At 44.6% G+C, this 12,305-nt stretch overlaps 1 protein-coding gene across 1 annotated transcript in view; it reads right to left on the bottom strand.

Annotated features, from left to right (window-relative positions):
- The window catches only part of LOC126253434 (insulin-like growth factor-binding protein complex acid labile subunit), a 161,623-nt gene that overhangs the window by 122,929 nt on the left and 26,389 nt on the right, over positions 1–12,305 (bottom strand). The window lies entirely within an intron of this gene.

Raw genomic sequence — 12,305 nt, 5'->3', positions numbered from 1 at the left:
ACAGGTCAATGCCACACGTCACACAGTTCACAGTGTACGTGCGTGGTTCAACGAGCACCAAGATGAGTTTACTGTACTCCCCTGGCCACCAGACTCACCGGATTTAAAACCAACCGAGAATCTGTGGGACCACCTCAACTGGGCTGTTCGTGCCATGGATCCTCAACCGAGAAACGTAGCGCTGCTGACCACGGCACTGGAGTCTACACGGCTGCACATCCCTGTCGGTACCTTCCAGAACATCACTGACTCTCTTCTTCCACATCTGTGCTGCAAAAGGTGGTTATTCACGCGTTTCGAAGCTGATCACATTAATGTAACTGGACTTTGTACCAACTGGTTCTTCTAGTGGAGACTCTTTCGGAGCACTCATTGAAATAATTATGCTTTAGCCTTAAAATGAATATTTTGGCTGGACTGTTTTGTCTCTCCCTGGCTTCAGGTGTTAGGAGGAGTACATCCGCTACCTGCTAGTGGGTCCGCCCCTCCAAACTCCATCTAACTTTTGCCTCTTTCCTATTACATTCTTATGCCAATGTTCCACGAACTTAGCGACACCCTACTACGAGCCTCCACCACGGTAACTTGCAAGTCACTGGGTACACAGCTGCCCACCGCAAGATAATGGTCGCATTCAGCCATAACATGCTACAGAGAATTCTGATTTCAGCGCTTGATTAAAATTTAAATATCTCGTTATTCAAAGGTCGGATCACGATGCGGTTTGCAGCAATCAATCTTAAATAAAGGAAAACAAACATACAGTTTATATTCCACCTTTCTTCCTTATATTAATCGACTGTCTTGACTGCAAAACTTAAGAAGACTTGGTCACTGAAATAGCAGATCATTGCAAGGTCTCAACCGGTTGCAGAGAAACTTACAAGAAGTCCTAGCAGGAAGCAGCACCTTGCAGAAGCATTATAAATGGGAGCAGGAACCGCTTACATTATGCTCCTGGTTCTGAGTGGTTGGGATGGCTACATGTTAACTTCGTGGAGTGGACTGGAGCTCAACAAATTTGGGGATCGGCTAGCAGCCCTCCCAGGTGTTTGTGGTGTAGTGGGGCCTCTGGAGTAGACCTGGTGTTCAAAACCGAAGTCAGTAGTTGGTGATCCTGAGTGGTCAACTTCTTTTTCAGTATGTTCCTGTGAGACAATTTCGAATTCTGCTTAGGTACATTCCAATTTCCTAGGTGAATGTTGCCCTTGAAGTGAGCATGCGTGTGCCCGTCAGACAGACTCCATGTACCAGATCGCCAATCATGGAGCAAATACCTAAATGGACAGAGGTGTTTTAGTGAAAGATATACTAAGTTCTTTTAGAAGCCAGTAAATTATATTACTTCCAGTGGCAATATATAAGCGATATTTTTGTGCGACTCTTCTCTTATTGATGCCGAAATGTATTCTTATGTTGAGATTATCGGCGGAATTTCTTAGAAGCTAGCAAAAGGTGGTGTAGGGACTGTAAGCGGTGTACATATTCCAGTCCCTGTCACCACACGAACACAGGTTGTACAAGGATGTGGCGCAAAATTGGTGAGGGCCTTTTTATACTAACCACGCGGTTAATTTGAACTTAAGTAACATTGGAAAACTGTGTAGCACCAAAATCGATACAGCCGGAAAAGGAATATGACCCCAGTTACTGACGAAAATGAGTAATGCTCATGAAGTTCCAGTTATATCCTCATAAATAATTTTTGAAAATATGGAGGTACACGTTCGAATACCTGCGCCACAGTACCGTGGCGTGCCACTAGTGAGGTTGAAACAAAATGTTACTGCCTGTTTACAGAGTGGAATATCGTGCGATTGCGACAGTAGCGGAAATCGTGCAGCTGGGTCAGGCCAATGCAGACGGCTAATGAAGTACAAACAATAACAAAATAAATATGTAAATTTGCTTTTCCGAGCTGGTAATCAAAGAATCATGACTACGCCTCTTATGGGTCGCACTGATAACTGCACAGCTCAGATGAATCCTCTTTATGGGAACAAATCATAGGAGCATTTGCATAAGTACATTGCTGACGATTAAATTTGCAACACCATGAAATCGGTGTGCATTCAACGTTAAATTGACATAAAATGTACTACACGTTTGTAACTGCAAAGTTTTAGAATTTCCCTGCATCTACTTTCTATATACAGCGTGTCTGTTTTAAACTGAGACAACGAAATATCTCAAAAAATACGCATCGCACGAAAAAAATGTTCTAAGTGAAAAGTTAATATTAGTAAAGGGGACATCTGTCTGTGCTACCATTCCTCCTGCGGGGGAGGGGTCGACTTTGTATTTTCAAATGGGAACCCCGCCCCCATATTATTTGCACATTAGGACTCTACGCCAAAAAATAGGTACGGTTTACTCAAGCCATTGTTTTCTATTCGTGGAATATATAGTTGTAATTGACCAATAGAAAATGTGCCCCTTTTTTGCAACTAAGAACCGACACATTTTATCCTAAATTTCATTTACAATGTAAATGTAAACCTTTGTGTTCTAACGATTGATTTTATGTTCGAAATTTACTGTAGTGTTGCACATTTGATTGTATAGCTGTTTCAAAGTCTGGTTAGAAACTACTTTTAGCGTGTCCCAGGAACAACGACATGGATGTAATAGTTTTCTGTTCCCGTCTGGATGCTTGATATCAACAAGTCCCCTTGCTGTTCACCATTGGGTTACTTGATTTCGGTGAGTCCCCTTGCCGTTCACCATTGGGGTGCTTGATTTCGGTGAGTATCTATGACACGTGCGTCTGTCAGAATCACTTCATTTACATTTTTCCTTATTACAGTGGCCGTGGTTTCTATTCCGCCGGTAGCAGCGTAGCTGCCAGCACGAGAGTTAAGGCGGTTGGATGGATAAACACACATAGATCCGTCGCCTTATGGTGGGGCTCGAGGGTGGCCACCGAAATCAAGCATTCCGATGGTTTGGGGACTCACCACAACCAGCTCCGTATTGAACAGAAAACTACATTACCATACTAGTAGCTGAAATTTCAGTGTCTAACCATATTGTTTGTACTGTAGAATCACATTTGTAGAGCTCGAGTAACGTCTGAAATCAACGTCAACCAACAGAACACAAAGGCATATATTTCTACATCGTAAATGTAATGTACAGTACTGGCCATTTAAATTGCTACACCAAGAAGAAATGCAGAAGATAAATGGGTATTCATTGGACAAATATATTATACTAGAAATGACATGTGATTACATTTTCACGCAATTTGGGTGCATAGATCCTGAGAAATCAGTACCCAGAACAACCACCTCTGGCCGTAATAACGGCCTTGATACGCCTGGGCATTGAGTCAAACAGAGCTTGCATGGCGTGTACAGGTACAGCTGCCCAGCAGCTTCAACACGATACCACAGTTCATCAAGAGTAGTGACTGGCGTATTGTGACGAGCCAGTTGCTCGGCCACCATTGACCAGACGTTTTCAATTGGTGAGAGACCTGGAGAATGTGCTGGCCAGGGCAGCAGTCGAACATTTTCTGTATCCAGAAAGGCCCGTACAGGACCTGCAATATGCGGTCGCGCATTATCCTGCTGAAATGTAGGCTTTCGTAGGGATCGAATGAAGGGTAGAGTCACGGGTCGTAACACATCTGAAAAGTAACGTCCACTGTTCAAAGTGCCATCAATGCGAACAAGAGGTGACCGAGACGTGTAACCAATGGCACCCCATACCATCACGCCGGATGATACGCCAGTATTGCGATGACGAATGCACGCTTCCAATGTGCGTTCACCGCGATGTCACCAAACACGGATGCGACCATCATGATGCTGTAAACAGAACCTGGGTTCATCCGAAAAAATGACGTTTTGCCATTATGTGCACCCCGGTTCCTCTTTGAGTACACCATCGCAGGCGCTCCTGTCTGTGATGCAGCGTCAAGGGTAACCGCAGCCGTGGTCTCCGAGCTGATAGTCCATGCTGCTGCAAACGTCGTCGAACTGTTCGTGCAGATGGTTGTTGTCTTGCAAACGTCCCCATCTGTTGACTCAGGGATCGAGGGTTGGCTGCATGATCCGTTACAGCCATGCGGATAAGATGCCTGTCATCTCGATTGCTAGTGATACGAGGCCGTTGGGATCCAGCACGGCGTTCCGTATTACCCTCCTGAACCCACCGATTCCATATTCTGCTAACAGTCATTGGATCTCGACCAAAGCGAGCAGCAATGTCGCGATACGATAAACCGCAATCGCGATAGGCTGCAATCCGACCTAATCAAAGACTGAGATTCATTGGAAGAATCCTAAGGAAATGCAATCCGAAAACAAAGGAAGTAGGTTACAGTACGCTTGTTCGCCCACTGCTTGAATACTGCTCAGCAGTGTGGGATCCGTACCAGATAGGGTTGATAGATGAGATAGAGAAGATCCAACGGAGAGCAGCGTGCTTCGTTACAGGATCATTTAGTAATCGCGAAAGCGTTACGGAGATGATAGATAAACTCCAGTGGAAGACTCTTCAGGAGAGACGCTCAGTAGCTCGGTACGGGCTTTTGTTAAAGTTTCGAGAACATACCTTCACCGAAGAGTCAAGCAGTATATTGCTCGCTCCTATCTCGCGAAGAGACCATGAGGATAAAATCAGAGAGATTAGAGCCCACACAGAAGCATACCGACAATCCTTCTTTCCACGAACAATACGAGACTGGAATAGAAGGGAGAACCGATAGAGGTACTCAGGGTACCCTCCGCCACACACCGTCAGGTGGCTTGCGGAGTATGGATGTAGATGTAGATGTTATGGTACGCACTTCTCCTCCTTACACGAGGCATCACAACAACGTTTCACCAGGCAACGCCGGTCAACTGCTGTCTGTGTATGAGAAATCGGTTGGAAACTTTCCTCATGTCAGCACGTTGTAAAGTCGCCACCGGCGCCAACCTTGTGTGAATGCCCTGAAAAGCTAATCATTTGCATATCACAGTATCTTCTTCCTGTCGGTTAAATTTCGCGTCTGTAGCACGTCATCAGCGTGGTGTAGCAATTTTAATGGCCAATAGTGTAGAATGAAGTTGCTCGGTTCCTAATCGCAACAACACTGCGGTTTATCGTTTTGTAACAATGCTGTTCATGTTGGCTGGGATTCCACGATTTTAGCGCGAATTTGCAGTCTATGCGTTTAGCAGGCCCATACTCAACTCCTTAACGGACAACGTGGGAAGCGCCCGAGAGAAAAGACCGTTCAGAATAGCACAGCCACGTCACTTGCCTTGAGCCAGAAAAAATGGCTGTTCGCGCAATACAAGCATCCACCTAGGCGGAGCGTCGACATTTGGAGTACCACGGACCCTCAGCATGACGACTACTGTTGCAGCTTGCATTGCAGAGAGAGGCGCTTCGACAATGACGTATCCACACCGAGCACACGAGTGCCAACACGTAGTCTTTTCACACGAGTACCAATTATATAATGGGAAATCAAAAAGTCTCCGTTCGAAGGCCGTACACTCCAGAATCGGTAAGCCACTCAGGAAAAATTGCCGCGAGCATTGAGGCAGTCATTCCACTGACGCACCGGATTGAAGAGAGCCGTTTAGTTAAAACCCGTGTCCTGCTGTGTGAAAAAGTCCGTAAATGCCTGCTGCACATCCTCGTCCGACAGGAATCGTCGGCCCTTCGAGGTCTTCTTTAAGGTACCGAAGGAGTGATAATTGCACGGGGAGATGATCAGGGCTATAGGGCGGATGATTCTCGAGTCACTCCCACTTGAGTTGGCGTAACTTCTCCGTTACAACATTTGCGACCTACATCTACATCTACATGAATACTCTGCAGATCACACTTAAGTGCCTGGCAGAGGGATCATCCACAATAATTCCCTATTATTCTACTCTCGAACAAAAAAAAAATGTTCAAATGTGTATGAAATCTTACGGAACGTAACTGCTAAGGTCATCAGTCCTTAAGCTTACACACTACATAACCTAAATTATCCTAAGGACAAACACACACATCCACGCCCGAGGGAGGACTCGAACCTCCACCGTGACCAGCCGCGCAGTCCATGACTGCAGCGCAATGACCGCTTGGCTAATCCCACGCGACCCACTCTCGAACAACGAGAGGAAAAAACGAACACCTATATCTTCCCGTGAGAGCTCTGATTTCCCATATTTTATAATGACGATCGTTCCTCTTTACGTAGGTCGGCGTCAAAAAAATATTTTCGCATTCGGAGGAGAAAGATGGTGATTGAAATATTGTAAGAAGATTCCGCAGCAACGAAAACCGTCTTTGTTTTAATGATGTCCACCGCAAATCCTGTATCATGTCAGTGACATTCTCTCCCCTCTTTCGCGATAGTACAAAACGTGCTGCCCTTCTTTGAACTTTCTCGATGTACTCCGTTAATCCTATCTGGTAAGGGATCCCACGCCACGCAGCAGTACTCCAAAAGAGGACGGACAAACATAGTGTAGGCAGTCTGTTTAGTAGATCTGTCATATTTTGTAAGTGTTCTGCCAATAAAACGCAGTCTTTGTTCGTCTTCCCCACAACACTTTCTATGTGTTCCTTCTCATTTAAGTTGTTCGTAATTGTATTCCTAGGTATTCCGTTGAATTTACGGCCTTTAGATTTGACTGATTTATCGTCTAACCAAAGATTAACGGATTCATTTTCGCACTCATGTGGATGATCTCACACTTTTCGTTATTTAGGGTCAACTACCATTTTTTCAATCTTTTCTAAATCGTTTTGTAATTTGTTTCGATCTTCCGATGACTTTACTACACGATAAAGGACAGCCTCATCTGCAAACAACCTAAGATGGCTGCTCAGATTGTCTCCTAAATCGTTTATATAGATAAGGAACAGCAAAGGGCCTATAACACTACCTCGGTGAACGCCAGAAATCATTTCTGTGACCTCGTTGACAAGAAATCACGAAGCCAGTTGCATAACTGAAACGATATTCCATAAGCGCGGAATTTGATTACAAGCCGCTTGTGTGGCACAGTGTCAAAAATCATCCTGAAATCCAGAAATACAGAATAAATTTGAAGTCCCTTAGCAATAGCACTCAACACTTCGTGTGAGTAAAGAGCTAGTTGTGTTTCACAAGAACGATGTTTTCTAAATCCGTGTTGACTGTGTGTCAATAGACCGTTCTCTTCGAAGTAATTCATAACGTTCGAACACAATATACGTTCCAAAATCCTGCTGCATATCGACGTTAATGACATGGGCATGTAATTTAGTGGATTACTCCTACTACCTTTCTTGAATATTGGTATGGCCTGTGCAACTTTCCAGCCTTTGGGTACGGATCTTTCTTCGAGAGAGAGGTTGTATATGATTTTTAAGTATGGAGCTGTTACATCAGCATACTCATACAGTCTGGACCGGAAGGCTTGCTTTTATCAAGTGATTTAAGTTGCATCACTACTCTGAGAATATCTACTTCTATTGGGACGTGCGTTATCATGAAGCAGCAGCACTCCCTCTCGCAGTTTTTCTGGACGCTTCTCCTTGACTGCGCGCCGTAATTTCTCCTGCGTTGCGCACTTTCGTACTCCAGTGATGGAGACACCAGATTCCTTGAAATCAATAACAATGGACGAGTCTGGCTTCCAAGATCGACCGGCGTCTTGTGTAGAATCGCAACCAACACGAAATTTGACGCACCATTCCACAACGATGGTTTTCAATAGATACGCTGCTCATTACACATTCTTCATTCCCCGATGGATGTCTACGTCAAAAGAATAATAACAGCACGTTTGTCCTGTTTGGGTGCATTTGGTGATAACGTCACCATAGCTCACATTTCTGCATTTACCGCTCGCACGTCAAAAGACACGAATGCCACACTAACTCCTTGCGCACATATTGGTACTTATATGCACGCTTCGGAGTTGCTCTACGTTGTACATCAGCCGCAGCAACGTCCTCGAACGCAAATTTTTTTAACGCCTCTTATACGTACACCATCACAGTGGGCTTACCCAAGAGTGGAGGGACCAAGGAGAACGAGGGTTGCCAGACTGCCTTCATCATACAGCACCAGACCTAGCACAATGGTATGGAGCGTCTTTGGGTACACAACATGATCACCTCTGGTAAGCAGAGCCGGTATTTTCGACAACAGCTGTTACAATCCTGCCCACCCCTGTAGCTCAATGGTGAGCGTGTCTGCTTGCTGTGAGGAGGATCGGGGTTTGATTCGTGGTAACGTCAGGGTTTTTTCCTTGGTAGTAGGACTGTAAGGCGTGCACTCACGCTAGTTATGCCAACAGAGGAACTAATTGAGTGCGATGTAGGGGTTCCTTGGTCCAAAAAGCCGAGAACGGCCGGAGGAGCCGTGTGCCACCCTACACCTCTCCATGCCGCATCCAATGACACCGTTGGCAGAGGATGACACGGCGATCGGTCGGTCCAGATTTCCCAACTGGGCCAGGACACGGAGCATGATTTTGTTTGCATTATATTCCTCACGTGTTAAGGCCGAGATCTATCTTCGACTCCTTAGTTACGTCATCTTCCTAGAAGACAAAGCTAAACCTCGTGTTGCTTGAACTGCCCTGACCTACCTCGATACAGATGGTGTTCGACTGTTTCCTTGCCCAGCACGTTCTCCATACCTCTCACCGACTAAAAACGTCCGATCATGGGTTGCCGAGAGACTGACATGCCACCACTCACCAGTCATTATTACTGATGAGCTCTGGCATTGAGTTGTAACAGCATGAGATAAAATACTCTTACCTGACATCCAGTCTCAGTTTGACTCGGTGCCCAGCGAGATTAGAACCACTCTTGCACTCAGAGGGGCCAGCTTGTATACGCACCCTCTATACGGCCAAAAGCACCCACAAATTTAATCATCGTTTTGACATTTCACTTACAATGGCCAGCACTGTATGCTTTTCGCCACAACCATTTTCTCAAGCATTCAGGAACCCTCTAACACAGGTGCAGTTTTGTTGTGAACACAAGTGTGTCCCGAATACTGATGAACTCAGAACGCCTGTTGCTTTAAATGCTTTCTGAACACTTGGCCGAAACTGGACGTGAAAATTACATTTAAGTGACTGAAGCAATGATTTATTCTAATTATTAATGACTCTTCCATAAGCGATATCGTGCTGAAAAGTATTTCATGGTTCTACTGGTTCAGATCCGATGACTTTGGCTAATTTTTCACATTGATGACCATTTCTACGCTGTAAATTACAAGAATCTGTGTTTATAACCTTCCCTGCTCGTACACTTTGCGTAATGTCCTACTTATGTTTGGGATTTATAGGTGTGCTTTCTTCGTGACTAAGGCTAAATCCGTTATTCAGGGTAAAACACTTTGTTCTGTGTTCAAGAATACATATTGGTCTTTCATTAACTAATCCCTGAATGTAACAAAGGCTCACGTAAGAACCCTCCTCATTTAATATTACTACGGAGATTAAAAGCTATGGGGGGGGGGGTTCTTTTGCTGTGATTATGATGATTTATGGTCACTGTATTCCACGTGGTCCCATGTACAACTTCTGTAATTTTGTTGCGGAGTTATCGTGTTGCTTTTCTTGAATGATAAAAAAAACATTACTCTCTTTTTAAAATATTTATTGTAACAGTATCAGCAGCAAATATTATACTTGGTGATTAGTTTCAATAACATTTAATGATTATCTTCAGGTATGATTAATCACCACTTGTGAGAAGTGAAAATTCTTTAAAAGGGGAAGGGGGCAGGGGGAGGAGAGGAGGGGATGATGGTCGATAGGCAGAGGGTGGTCAGAAGGAGATGGCTCAAATGGCTCTGAGCACTATGGGACTTAACATCTGAGGTCATCAGTCGCCTAGAACTTAGAAGTATTTAAACTTAACTAACCTAATGACATCACACACATCCATGCCCGAGGCAGGATTCGAGCCTGCGACCGTAGCGGTCGCGCGGTTCCAGACTGAAGCATCTAGAACTGCTCGGCCAGTCCGGCCAGTAGAAGGAGATGGACAGGGAGAGAGGACAGGAGCAGATGGACAGAGAGCTCAGGGCAGGAGGAAGTGAATGAAGAGAGGAACATGAGGAGATGGACAGGGAGAGGTAAGAAGAGGAGATTGACTGAGAGATGGAAAGAGGAGGAGATGGACAGAAGGAAGATAAGGAGATGGGTCAAGAAAGTGGGGAGGAAGAGATGTGCAACATGTCAAACATATAAGTGGGTGCAGCATCTCCTCCCAAACTATTGCATCATTTTCAACCAAATTTGGCAAACATAGTGCTTGTCACACGAGAGTCAGCACTATGGGGTAAGAACCTCCTAGCTCTCATAGGAGCAGAGATATAGGCAAATAATGTTTTTTTTCATCTCCTGATATGTAGACTGCTCTGCACAACAGGCATGTTGTGTGGAAGTAGAATCAGCTCGGCTTATTGACCTGCTCTGCAGGACATCCTACACCTGTGGATGGGAACAAATGGGGGAACTTTGAGATATATAGAGGAGTTGATGGAGAGAGTTGTGGCAGAAGGGGATGGATAGAGAGAGAGGGGGAAGGAGGGGAGGGACGCAGAGAGGGGCTTGATGGCATGGATAGGTAGTGAGTGCAGGAAGAGGTGGGTGGAGAGAGGGGGGGGTCAGAGGAGATGAATAGGTATATGGGGGGAGAAGGAGGCAGTCAGAGAGAGGAGGCAGGACTAAATGAATAGTGACAGATCGGAAGGAGGAAATGGACAGAGGGAGAGAGGCAGGAGAACATGAATAGGGTGAGGGGATAAGAGGAGATGGACAGAGAATGGAGGGAGAAGGAGATGGACAAAGAGACAAGGGGAAGTAAGAGGATATGGACAGAAAGAAGGAGAAGAGGAGGTGGGCAAGAGCAGGTGAGCAGACATGAACAGGGAGGTGGGACAAGGCGATGAGCAAGGATGGGGAAGTAGGGAATGGACAGAGAGCAAGGGAGAAGATGAGTTGGGCAGAGAGAGTGAGAAGGATGAGATGGACAGTGAGGGGAAGGAGGATATGTGTCCAATATATGCACCGAACCAACGTGCGAGTGAAGTCATGGGGAGGAGGCTAGTAATAATCATTATAAAAAATCTGAACAGTTCCTGGATCTCTCATGACAATATGTGATCCATTATTATAACAATTATACTTGTTTCTCTTTAATTACTTCTCATTCCAAAAACATAATTCATTCTGCTTTGTTAGTCAGCTCCCATTTGTTCATTTACTCTTTGTCTAGAGTGATAACCGATGTGAGCACATTTAATTGAATCCATACTGCCGTCAGTGGAATTGTGTACAAGCTCCCATCAGCATATTATACAGTTATTTCTTAGCACGGATATTACAGCAAGAATAAGGTAGGTCTAAGCTGCAGAGAGCTTTGAGACTAATGCTGATTCCGAATATCTTGAGAATTACTAATGCGATTAACGCATTTTGTGAAGGTGACACTTTATACAATGTGGAGTCTGTATCTCCGTTGCACACATGCTCCCTGCAAGATAGGATGATACACACTTTCATATCGTCTTAGTAAACTTTGAATACAGTAGACGAAATACTTCATTGCTTAAATTATGTTCAATATATTCACCACTGTACTATAAAAGTCTTTCTTACCTCGGAATATTTCATTCTTTGACATCACTTTCGTAGTTATGTCTTAAAGGCATGTGCTGTTCTTGTGTTTGCCTGATTTGAACTTATTTTCCCAGGTATGATGTGCTTGTATAATAATGTGCTGCATTCCTACAAGATGTTTATTTTCTACCATTCATATCACGTTATGCACATGTGTTGCATTATGTACATGTCATACGGCACAGTACACAGCAAAATCATGTTAATGGTCTAAGAACATTGTACTCGATAATGGTCTGAAATAATACGTCGTAGTGTACAGTACACAGCAAAATACATCAATAGTCTAAAATCATCATACTCGATAATGGCTTGGAAGCCGGAATCTAGAATGTACCCAGGAAATATACAGAAATGTACAGTCAAACGGCAGTGTATTCCTCCATCTAAAGGTGATGTTGTCTTTTGCGGCTGCTTCCTGCGTCTTTTGATCTACTGTAGGCTGCCCCTAGTGGACTTTGCCAAAGCCATCAGGAGGTGGTGATGTCTTTAACGGTTGTTTTCTCCGTCTTATGATATGCGGTATGCTGCTCCTAGTGGGCTTTACGAAAGCCACATAGAGATAGTGTTGCCCTTCACTGCTGCTTAGCGCATCTATCACGACGGTCCATGTATTACTGAGCAAAGAAAATTGTAGATCTGGCCAACACTGTTGTGTAGACACGAAAT

This window comes from Schistocerca nitens, chromosome 4 (assembly GCF_023898315.1).
Source record: "Schistocerca nitens isolate TAMUIC-IGC-003100 chromosome 4, iqSchNite1.1, whole genome shotgun sequence".
Classification (NCBI taxonomy): Eukaryota; Metazoa; Arthropoda; class Insecta; order Orthoptera; family Acrididae; genus Schistocerca; species Schistocerca nitens.
Note: the sequence above shows the minus strand (reverse complement) of the source record. Positions and strands in the feature narration are given on the sequence as shown.